The 12,220-nt window shown below is 44.8% G+C and overlaps 1 protein-coding gene across 4 annotated transcripts in view; it reads right to left on the bottom strand.

Annotated features, from left to right (window-relative positions):
• NTNG1 (netrin G1) overlaps positions 1-12,220 on the bottom strand; it is a 289,692-nt gene that overhangs the window by 230,490 nt on the left and 46,982 nt on the right. The gene's annotated exons all lie outside the window — the stretch shown is intronic.

Below are 12,220 nucleotides of genomic sequence, written 5' to 3'. Positions count from 1 at the left end.
CCGCCTCGCCGGGACCGGGATGGTCTACGACCTGCAGCTCTTCCACCTGCTGGTGCAGGCCCACCTCTCGCTCGAGTTTGAGCACGCGGTCCTGCAGCAGACGGTGCCCACCTTCGAGGAACGCTGGACCCTCGAGGGGGCGCTCTGCCGAGTCGAGGCAGGGCGCCTGCTCCTCGCCCTGTAATACTACTGGCTGCTCAAGCTGCGGTGATGTGTCCAGCGGGCCGAGGCCTTGGACTTTGCTTCACGCGGGTCGGGCCCTGAGGCCCCCCATGGGTGTCCCCGCTGGCAGAAATGTAAAAATGTAAATAGACCTTTGGCTCGCTATGGTTTTTTAGTCTAGAGTGTACGGGCAGGCCTTGCAGGCCGTGAGCCGAGGACCATGTCCGTGAGGCCCAGGTGTTCGGGCCAACCTGTACATACTCTCTACTGGCCCCGATTTGTCACCCTCCCTGGAATAAACGCCTCTTAAAAGTCAAAGTCATCAGTATGCTTCAATATAATGTACATTTAACGTCTCCTCCTCCTCCTCCTGATATCTTCACACCACTTATCAGCTTATCATCACAAATTCTCCACGCACAAAAAGATAGAGGGACAGTGGGCATCCCTATCTTACGCCTGTTTGTATGGGGAATGCTTTGCAACCATTCACCAGTACTCAACTTCCTGCTTTACTGTATAACACGTTAACCCATCTGATCATTTTTGCAGGAAACCCCATCCTGTGCAATACTTCAAACATGGAATCATGTTCAACCCTGCCCTAAGATTTTTATGCATTCTTTTGGCCAGTACTTTTTCCATCAACTTGTAGCCTACGTTTAAAAGGGTTATTGGCCTCCAGTTGCCTAATACATCTTCCTTTCCTTTCCTGAATATCAAAATTACCATACCTTCTGCAAAATCCTCCCCTAACTTCCCTGTGGCAGAATGCCATCTCACTCTCTCCCCAAACTCTGCTATCAGGCTTATTATGCATCTGACAATTTGGTTACCATGGTCACTGCAGAGGATAGACACCCCTGCCCCCATCTGCTTCAGGTAACCCCGAGTTGTAACCTGAGCTGGATACATTCCTGAGGGAGGGGGAAACCTGCTCCCTTTGCCTATGTGGCTGACCTCACACACCCGGGAGGAGGGCTTAAACTCTCCATTGTTCCAAGCAATGACATCATGACTGGGAGGGGGGCTAGAGACCCTGCCAGTTTACCTGGCAAGCAGTGAACATTTCAAATTAGTTGGCTGGTAGCCAACAACTCCTGGCCTTCACTGGATCAGGTAAATGAGGTCTTTAAGTCTATGTAAGTTAAAGACTGTCCAGGAGGAGGGGCGGCAACCATAATGAAGACACAGAGAGCAGCTTAGTTCTCTATCTTTCTCTTGAAACACATGAACATGCTACAAACGCCCTGCCTCCAGAGGAAAGCTCTATCAGCCTCTGGATGATACTTGTGAGTAAGCTACTTGAAAAACTAACCAGATATACAGCTTGCAGTAACACAGGTGCGTAATCAAAGGCTACCCAGCCAACCTGTTTGCTCTAAAGTATTTCTTTGATATTTCTCTACTTTGTACCCTATTCCAAACCTATTCCTGGTAATCAATAAAGTTCCCCTCTGTACCTAGTGTGGGAGACTTACTGGGAGAGGGTCTAGATTATGCCTTAGGGTCCCCTTGGTCTGGCTGACTAAAGGAGACCACTATTTGTGCTTCAGACTAAGGAAAGCATCCCAAGTTCTTGCAGTAGGTCCAGAACCCTTCAGGTCTATAAAGCCTGTGTACCTCATGAGGCACAGAGCCACTAACAGACTGAGACTTGTGAGTGGTGGCAGCATTACCCCCGGGCTTGTGGGTGTGCTCCAGGAAGGCTGTCGGCCAGACATGAGGCACCCCCAGGGAGGCACTTGGGGTTTGGTAGGTGGTCGGGCACAGGGAGGTGGGTGGCTCAGCGCAGGAGCACCCCCTACTGGCCCGCCACATCCCCACCCTCCATTATTTTCCTGTATGTCTCTATTATATCTGTCCCCAGCCATTGCCAAAAGATTTCATAAAATTCTACTGGTAATCCATCTCCTACTGGTGCTTTCCTTCTCTTTCAAGCTTTTAAGCAATCCTCCACCTCTCTCATACTTAACTTCTCCTCATATTTCTGTTTCTTTCCATCCTCTATTCCTTCCTTTATCCCTTCAAAGAACACCTTCATTTTTCTTCCATCCACTCCTCTTCTTTTGTTCTCTTTATAAAACTCTACTGCCATATACAACACCTTTGCCCTCTCTTCTACTCATAGTCCTTATCAGTTGTCTCTGCTTTCAGTTCCTTCCTTCTTTTGCTTAATTCCACAGAAAAATACTTACACCATCCCTCACCCTTCTCCACCCAAGGGACTCTTGTCAGAAAGATTTTTCTCATCTGTTTTCCTTTCAAACCATCTTCAGTCCATCACTTTGTCTTCCAGTTCTTCTTTCATGTGCACTCCTTTTACTGCCTTCTTAAATAATTCCTGCTTTTTTGCCTGTAGTTCTTCTAGTTCTTCCATCTTCCTTGCTTCTCTGAAAAATTCTCTTGTTCTTCTCTTGATCATTGTCCATCACTCTCAAACACTTTTGTAGCATCTTAGCATCCTCCATCCTTTATACAGTTCCACATATTCTTGACAGGTCTTCTCATCTTGTAATAATTGAACATTTAACTTCCTCATGCTTTTCCCTCTACATTCACTTTTTTCTAAATTCACTTCCATTCTCAACATCCAGTGATAGCTAAAGGTCACATCTACAATCTCCTTCTTTCCAATCCCTAGCCCATTTGAGAGTAATACAAAATCAGTCCTCAACACATGACAGACACTCAGTTCCATCCTTGTAATCATCTTCTCACTGGTCTATATATCTTTTTAAACCCCCTTCTTTTATTATATTAATCAGTACTTTTGACGAGCTGTGTAGCTCTCCCTTCCCTCTATCCCCTACCTCGATAATGCAACTGAAATCCCCTACCAGAATAGTTGTCTACTTCCTCCTACATATACCTAATTTCTTAAACAGGATGATTCTTCCTTTTGTTTTAGCCAGTGCATATAAATTAAAAATCTCCAGCATTTTATTTTCAAATTCCACCACCATCTATTGTAGTCTCCCTTCCACAATCACTTGCACTTGCTGCACTTCCACTTCCTCACTCTTGAGTAAAATCATGATTCCAGCCACTTTGTTTACATCTGACCCTGCCCCACCAGGATGGACCCCCATCCCCATCTCTTTACAAAATGCTTGTAATCCCTCTCCCATGGGATTCCACACTCCTGTAAACACATTATCTCTGGTTTGACCCCACTCTATACTGGCATACTCTTATCCAACCACTTCCTCAATAACACACTTCTGACATTTATATATGAAATACAAAGTCATGCTTGTCCATTTAAATTACACATCTCTGCCACTTTTATGAGTCCTCTATGCTACTGCTTGATGCATTCGGCTCTAATCCTTCCCCTCTTCACATCCCCATAGCCTTTGCCAGTTGTTTTATTGTTTTGATATTCAAAAGATTCCCCTTATCCCTCTCCCCCACCTTTTATGCTTCCCCCCATTTCCCTCTCCATTAGTCCCAGACCACATTAGCTCCAATTAGTTTTTTGTCAACCCATCTCCCTCCCCCTATTTTTCTTCTTTCTAAGCTTCAGAGCAAATGATTTCTTTTCCCAACTTGGCTCTCTTCTTCTTGTAGCATTACCTCCATCTCTTACTTTCTCCCATCTCCTTTCTCTTTGTGGTTCTGACTTAATCCTTCCACTAGTTGTCATCTTCCCTTCAATCATGTTTCCTTCCTCATTTCTCTCTCCTAACCTCCTCTCCTCTTCTTTTCCTGTTGCTCCTGACAACTGGACTCTTACCTCATTGCTTCCTTCAATAAAGCCTGCTTCAAAACTGGCAATCTGACAACCTTTACCTTCTTTCACCCCCTCTTCCCTACCTTTGTCCATCCTTTATTCAGACTCTCAATCTTCACTTCTGCTCTCCAATTCACTTCTCATCTCTTGGCCTGCTTTCCCTTCCATAACTGTCCACTCTCCTCTTCAAACATGCCACCAACGCTATTCCAGGCTCTGAAAATTTATTTTTTCCTCACTTCCAACACTCCTGGCATCAAACAAGTCACTAAAACCAGCCTCTGCCTGGCCACTACACTTGATCTTAGCCAAGGAGCCATTGAGAAGCTTTGCTGCATAGGAACCTACCACAAGGATAAGTTAAAGCAAACCATCTGAATAAAAATATTCAGTGCCCACATGGTATTGCCCATTGTGTTCAGTACCCTCAGTGCCAACTCTTTTTCAAGTCATGATGAGCCACTATACTGTATAAATTTTTATTTCATCACTTCTACAGTTGAGCTGTGCCTTTCTTTCCCATTTCCAATGACTCCTGTCTCTTCATCAGATGGGGCCCCAAGCAGGTCACCCAGAATCCTTCTGTCGCCCCCTCTCTTAGCCTGGACCTATGCACATGATTAGTGTGGCTCTACCCTCCATGTGGTAAAGCTGACCCACATTGCTCTACATCTTATCTGCATATACATTTTTGAAGGATCCCAGGACTTGTGACAAGAACACCAAGTTCCAGTTGAATGGAAGGCTAATAAACACATTCTTTGTGGCGGGGGCCAGATTTAGAGTACATACATTTACTGAGCAGTGCTGAGCTGTGGGGTCACCATGGCTTGAATCACTGTTGACTCTGTTGGGATCTAGCCCAATGAACTAGATGGTAAATCATGAGTCTTTTGGCTTTAGACCACACAGTTTGCATTATATAAAAGTAGTTACAAAAGTGCTGCTTGAAAGTGTGTTTATGGAGTACATAAAAATTTGCTAAAATTTTTAGCACATAAAAAATGTGCTAAAATTTGCAGCAGCTTAAGGAGAAATAAAATGCATCAAATCTGGATTAACTAAGTCTATGGGTACCTACAGTAGTTTACCTATATGGTAAATTATGTTTATTTCAAGGTCAATGTTTTCTAATTTGCCCCTCATTTCCATGTGTTCTCAGGGAGAATTGAGTCTGATAGTAAGCAGTTGGGGAACGGACTGCAGGGGGAAGAAGGTGTGGGAGAGGCAAAGGGGAAAGGGGCTACCTGACCCTCTAGATTTAGTTTCCCTGCTGTAGCACCAGGAAGGGGACAAATTCAAGCCAAATCTCCAAAAATTAGATTCTACACCTGGAAATCTGTAACACATTTATAAATTTTCCATATGTAAAATATAATTATTGGTGGATCTGCCTATATTCAAGGTCACCTTATATCCAAGTAAAAATTTAAATACTTTAAATACACAGTGTAAGACATCGCAATTAAGATCTGCTTTGGCAATAGTAAGAAGAGTCAGATTTGGCATGCAGAACTGTGTCATCCAGTCTATAGAGCTCCTCATGGGTCTGGAAATGTCATGGGGTGGTGAAAGGTGTCAGTGTTGACTGCTGCAACCCCCAGACCCATGGCAAAAACAATTCCTGACTCACGGGGAGCTCTGTGGAGCGGATCCAGGGTGCAAAGTTGTGTTGCCTGGCTTGCAGGGCTACCTGCAGGGCTAGAAATTAGGTGGCAGCAGAAGCAATTAGGGTTGGAAGCGACCTCAGTAGGTCATCTAGTCCAACCGCATACTCAAAGCAGGACCACTCCCAACTAGATCATCCCAGCCCAGCCTTTGTCTAGCCAGCTCTTAAAAGCCTCCAAAAATGAAGAGTCTCAACCTCTCTGGTTAGCCTGTTCCAGTGTTTTACTACCCCCTAGTGAGAAAGTTCTTCCTAATATATAACCTAAACTTCCCTTGCTGAAGCTTAAGGCCATTGGTCCTTGATTTCTCATTTGCCACCACTGAGAACAGTCTAACTCCATCCTCCTTCAAACCACCGTTCAGGTAGCTGAAGATTGCTATAAATCCCTTCTCAGTCTTTTCTAGACTAAATAAGCCCAATTCCCTCAGCCTCTCCTCATGAGTCATGTGCCTCAGCCTCCAAACCAATTTCCTTGCCCTCTTCTGGATTCTCTCCAATTTGTCCATGTCCTTTCTGCAGCGGGAGGCCCAAAATTGAACACAGTACTACAGGTGTGGCCTCACTAGTGCTGAATAAAAGGGAATAATCACTTCACTTGATCTGCTGACAACACTCCTGAGAATGCAGCCCAGTAGGCTGTTAGCCTTCTTGGCAACAAAGCACACTGTTGGCTCATATTCAGCTTCTTGTCCACTGTAACCCCCAAGTCCTTTTCTGTAGAGCTCCTGCCTAGCCAGTCGGCCCCCAGCCTGTATTGGTGCATGGGACTGTTCTGTCTTAAGTGCAGGACTTTGCACTTGTCCTTACTGAACCTTTTGGGGGTCAGACTAGATGATCTATTTAGGTCCCTTCTGACCCCTAACTACTATGAACCTAACTACTATGAGGCATCTTTTGGGTCAATCCTCCAATTGGTCTAGGTCTCTCTGAATCCCAGCTTTACCCTCCAGCATACCTACTATGCCCCCCCAGTTGGTGTCATCTGTAAACTTACTGAGGGTGTACTCTATGCCATCTTCCGGGTTGTTGATGAAGATACTGAACAAAACTTGCTCCAGGACTGACCCCTACGGTACTCCACTTGATACCAGCTGCCAACTAGACATCAAGCCATTGATTACTATTCTCTGAGCCCAATGCTTCAGGCAGTTTTCTATCCACCTTACAGTCCATTCATTCAGCCAGTACTTCATAGATGTTAAATGTTAGGGTCGGAAGAGATCTAAGTAGGTCGAGTCCGACACCCTACCCTGGGCAGCAAAGAGTGCTGGGGTCAGACGACCCCAGCTAGGTGTTTGTCCAGTCTCCTCTTGAAGACCCTCAGAGCAGGGGAGAGCACCATCTCCCTTGCAAGCCCATTCCAGATTCTAGCAACCCTTACTGTGAAAAAGTTCTTTCTAATGTCCAACCTAAATCTGCTCTCCATCAATTTGTGGCCATTGTTCCTAGTGACTCCAGGGGGTGCCCTAGTAAATAGAGCATCTCCTATTCCCTGCTGCCCTCTCATAATGAATTTATAGCCAGCCACAAGATCACCCCTCAGTCTTCTCTTGTGACGGCTGAAGAGATCTAGGTCCCTCAGTCTCTCCTCATAGGGCTTTGCCTGCAGGTCTCTGACCATATGAGTGGCCCTCCTCTGAACCCTCTCAAGATACTGTGCATCCCTCTTGAAGTGCAATGCCCAAAACTGGACACAGTACTCCAGCTGCAGCCTGACCAGTGCTGCATAGAGGGGACATCACCTCCCTAGACCTGTTCGCTGTGCATCTGCTAATGCATGATAAAGTGCAGTTAGCCTTGTTGATCACTTCATCACACTGACAACTCATGTTCATCTTGGAGTCAACTATGACTCCCAAGATCCCTTTCCATTGCTGAGGTCATCCCCCAGTCTGTAAGTGTCTTGGTGGGTTTTTTCGCCCACTTTGCACTTGTCTTTGTTGAACTACATCCTATTTTGTTCTGCCTATTTTTCCAACCTGTCCAGATCTGTCTGGATCCATTCCCTATCCTCTGGTGTGTTAACTTTGCCACCTATTTTGGTACCATCTGCAAACTTGGACAGGGTACTCTCTACATCCTCATCCAAGTCACCGATGAAGACACTGAATAGCACTGTTCCAAGGACCGAGCCTTGCAGGACTCCACTGCTCACATTTTTCCACGTTGCTATTGGCCCATGCACCACCTCTCTCGGTGCGACCCCTAAGCCAATTTGCCATCCACCTGACCGTGTAATCATCTGCATCACAGTCTGTCAGTTTATTTACAAGAACAGAATGAGATACCATATCAAAGGCCTTCTCAAAGTCTAGGTAGATGACACCTGTTCGCTGACTTCCTTAGCTTGCCTGAGAGAATGTTGTGGGAGCCCATATCAAAAGCCTTGCTAAAATCAAGGTATACCACATCCATTGGTCTCCTCGCATCCACAGAGCCAGTCCTCGCATCATAGAAGGCAATCAGGTTGGTCAGGCATGACTTGGCCTTGGTGAATCCATGCTGATGCTAATCTTTTTGTTAGACCAACTAGATATTTGCAAAAATAATGTCGTAATTTGCAAGCTTTCAGGCACACTCATCCTTCCTCAGGCATATTAGAATACAAAGATTGTAAAATTTGAACAAAGCCTCATCCACCACTTCCTCCTGGTCTAGTGGTCTATAGCAGATCCCTACCATGACACCACCCTGGCTGCTCGCTCCTCAGACCCTAACCCAGAGACTTACAACAGGCCTGTCTCCAGTTTCATACTAGAGTTCTGAGGAATCATATGGCTCTTTTACATGAAGTGCAACTACTCCTCTTCTCCCCTGCCTGTCCTTCCTAAACAGTTTATACCAATCCATGACAAGTGCTCCATGCATGGGAGCTATCCCACCAAATCTCTGTTATTTCAGTCACGTCACAGTTGCATGACAGGCACCTAAGGTAACTAGCCAATTGCCCTCATTTCTCAGGAAGAATGAGAACACCTCCTTTGTTGCCCATTCCTGCTTGCTCTTCCTTCAAGTGACCCATTTCTCCACTTATCTCAGGGCTTTGGTTTACATCCCCTGGTGCACCTAGTTTAAAGCCCTCCTCACTAGGTTATCAAGCCTGTCTACAAAGATGCTCTTCCCTCTCTTCATCAGGTGGATCCCATCTCTTCCTAGCAATTCTTCTTGGAACATCATCCTATGGTCAAAGAAGTCACAGCCCTGCTAGTGACACCACCTGCACAGCCATGAATTGATCTGCAGGATGCACCCACTCCTGCCTGGGCCTTTTCCCTTGACCAGAAGCATCGAAGAGAACACCACCTGAATCCTAGTCCCCTCACCCGTGCACCCAGAGCCCTATAGCCACTTTTGATCTATTCAGGGTCTCCCCTGGTAGTATCACTGGTGTCCACATGGATGAGAAACATGAGGTAGTAGTCAGAGGGCTGGATGAGTCTCAGGAATCTCTCCGTGACATCTTGGATGCAGGCTTTGGGCAAGCAGCAGACTTCCTGAGACAACAGGTCAGGTCAGCAGATGCATTCCTCTATTCCCCGCAGAAGGGAGTCTCTAACCACCACCACTTGTCGCTTCTTCTTGGTAGTGGTGGTCTCAATCCTTCCCAGCTTGGGGAGGCCTGGCCTGTCCTCCTCCACCAATGGAACATGCACCTCATGCTCTGTTGCTAGGGCTCTGTGTCTGTTCTCCAGAGAAACAGCTGCAGATGGAGATGAAGATTTCTGCTTGCTGCCAGAGGTCGTAAGTGTCCAGCTTCCACCTGCCTGGGCAAGTCTATGACCCCTCCTTTCTCTAGCACTGCCTCTAGCAGTTCTTCCTCTACAGTCCCGGAGGTCTCCTCCAGCATTGAATCAATGAACTCCTCGTGGCAGAGGATGCTTTGGAGCTTCACCACCTCTTCCTGTAGCTCTCTTGCCTGTTCCCCAAGAGACACCACCAGGGGGCATTGCTCACACTGCAGGCACTCCCCAACCTGGTCCTCACTGGAAGGAACCTGCAAGCTGCAGTCCCCACAGTGCCAAATCTGGACCTGGGTGGAAGCCTCAATGGTGAGAGGTCCTGCTTGGACAAAAGCCTCACAGGTGCAAGCAGAGGCAGTGGCACTGGCATTGCAATGTCCCCCAGCCTTTTCCCTGGGTCTCTTAATCTATCTCTTCTCTCTTACTGCCCTTCTTCCAAGCACACCTTCCCTAGTGAACTTGTCTGGAAGCTGGCCTGATTACTGCTCCTTGGCCCCAAAGGGTTCCTTTTTCCCTGCATCCTCACACTAAGCTGAAAGGCTCTCCCCTCGGGGGGAGCAAACTGATTTGTGAACTGACCAGCAAACTGCCTGCCTTGTTTGCTGCTCTGTTTGCTGGTTCCCTGATCACTCATGTCACTGGTTCCCTGGTCACTCCTTTTATATCCTGCTGCTGTACCTCCAGAAACCACAGCAATTAATGCTGCTGCCATCAAATTCTAGCCCCATGGGCCAGATGATGTGGCTCTGCACTCAGATCCAGCCCCTAAAACAGCCCTACACTCTGGATCTGGCTCATGGGCCAGCCTCACACCACTCATCCAGCCCACAGGGATAAATAAGCTGGATATCACTGTTCTAAACCAAATGTATTAGATAAGGTTGTGTTACAGTACCACAAATGTATAAAATATGATGTAGATAATTTAATTGAGGAATTGTGTGTAATTTATGTAAAGAATGAAGATAGTATGGACATGTCTGTCCTACCTCAAAACCAAAAAATGCACTCTGACAATTATTTATTAGCACTCCAAACTTAAAAAAAAAAATCTTCAACCCAATCTTCTGACTAAAAAAAAATAGGGTCACATGGCAATCGGGAATAATTTATGCTTTTTAAAACTTTCCAGTTTAGGATGAATCATACTACATACAGAAATCATTTGAGGAGTAGGGTCATTTTTAAAATTCTGACACAATTTATTATTATTCTCACTGAAACGCTTTACGAAATGCAGTGAACATTTTGCAGAATTTTATTAGCTCTTGAAGGGACATTGTTAATATCAAACAAACTAACAAAGCAGAATAATATTTCTTCCATTCATAAAAGTAAAAATGACAGTTACTATCAGCATAAATTAAAGAAATTAGAGAACTTTTCCACTTCCATTTTCTTCTCATTTTGTTATTGTGCTTTTGATAATATTTGGGGTGTTTTGCATTTAAGGAAAAATTTAAAATATAGATACTATTTTGTACATCCAGCTTCAAAGTTGCCTTTACATAGTCAGTTGGTTGGTTTCCCCTTTTTGTTTGTGTGAACCTCATACCTGACCAACGGAGGGAAACAAATAAAGATAAGTACATCTGATGTAAAATTTTAAAAAATTGTCCAAAGGACTCAGAAACAAGGGGAGTACTGGTCACTGAAGCCTTTTATGCCTTTTAAAAAAAATATAGTTTCCAGCTGATAGTGCTGCTTTAAACAACACAAAACAAAAACCTAATATTTACTTTAATAAAACAATAATTTCTTCAAATGAGTTATTTTAAATTGGTTTTGGATGTTTTACTATGGAATTATTCATAATGGAAAGAAACAGCATGTGGAAAATGCTCTATTGTTTGCCAGTAGTAAATACTGATAAATAGTGGTAAATGCAACAAAAAGCACCACTATCCCAACCCTGCCATTTATATCCTAGACTTGGCTATTCTGCCAGTTCTTCTGTCCAAGAACACATTAGCAATTCATCAAAAGATAAAGTGTCATTATATGCAGAAAGCATTGGGAATTATTTGCATTTTATTTCCAGTTTCAATAGCATTATTACTGATTTAAATATAAAGAAAACAGATCACTATTTTTGAACTGTCAGTCAGAATTATCCTGAGTTGCCCAAATATTGATGACTTTGGAAAACCTGAAGATATAAAACTCCAAGGTCAGATTCTCAGCCGAGTGGATAATGATTTAAGCAAAGGCTCCAAAATGAAAGCATAATTTTTTTAAATATTTGAAAAGGTAATCATAAAACAGCTTTATCAATAATACCATATGCCAGAAGAGCCAGCAAAACTTTATCACAAAAAAGCCACGTTAGGTCAAACTAGTTAATGGGACACACACTAGAAGCATCTACATAAGATGTTTACTGCGCAGTAGACTAATTAGCTGTGCAGTAAACTTCTCAGCTTCTACACATGTGCCCCTATTAGGCTGGAGTAAACTATTTTACTTCACAGCAGGACAGTACTTCTAAATACAAGTACTATCCTGTTGCAGAGTGAAAAAAAACTCCACAGCAGGGCATGTGTAGATGCTGCCCTGGCTGGCTGGGGCATGAGGGTGTTTCAGTATAGGGGCTGTCTGCCAGCTAGACCCCTACTGAATCACCCTCCCTCTTACCCCAGCCAGCTCCTCAGCAGCACGCTGAACCAGAGACTAGCAGCCCTGGGCTGGCAGGCTGACCCCCAGGACCACCTGCCAGCTGGGGCAGCTCCAATCCAGCTCAATATGCAGCAATCCTGGGTGCACGTGCAGACAAGTGCCTAGCAGCAATAAGCTCTGGAATGATAAACTCCAGAGCTTATTGCTGCACATTAATTGGTGTGTGTAGAAATGCTAATTCAGGAACTCTCTAAACTTTCTATACCATCTAAAAGCTGGGTTTCAACATATACAGAG

The sequence above is a fragment of the Alligator sinensis genome, unplaced genomic scaffold, assembly GCF_000455745.1.
Source record: "Alligator sinensis unplaced genomic scaffold, ASM45574v1 scaffold535_1, whole genome shotgun sequence".
Classification (NCBI taxonomy): Eukaryota; Metazoa; Chordata; order Crocodylia; family Alligatoridae; genus Alligator; species Alligator sinensis.
The sequence above is the reverse complement of the archived record's forward strand: the minus strand, read 5'-3'. Positions and strand labels throughout refer to the sequence as shown.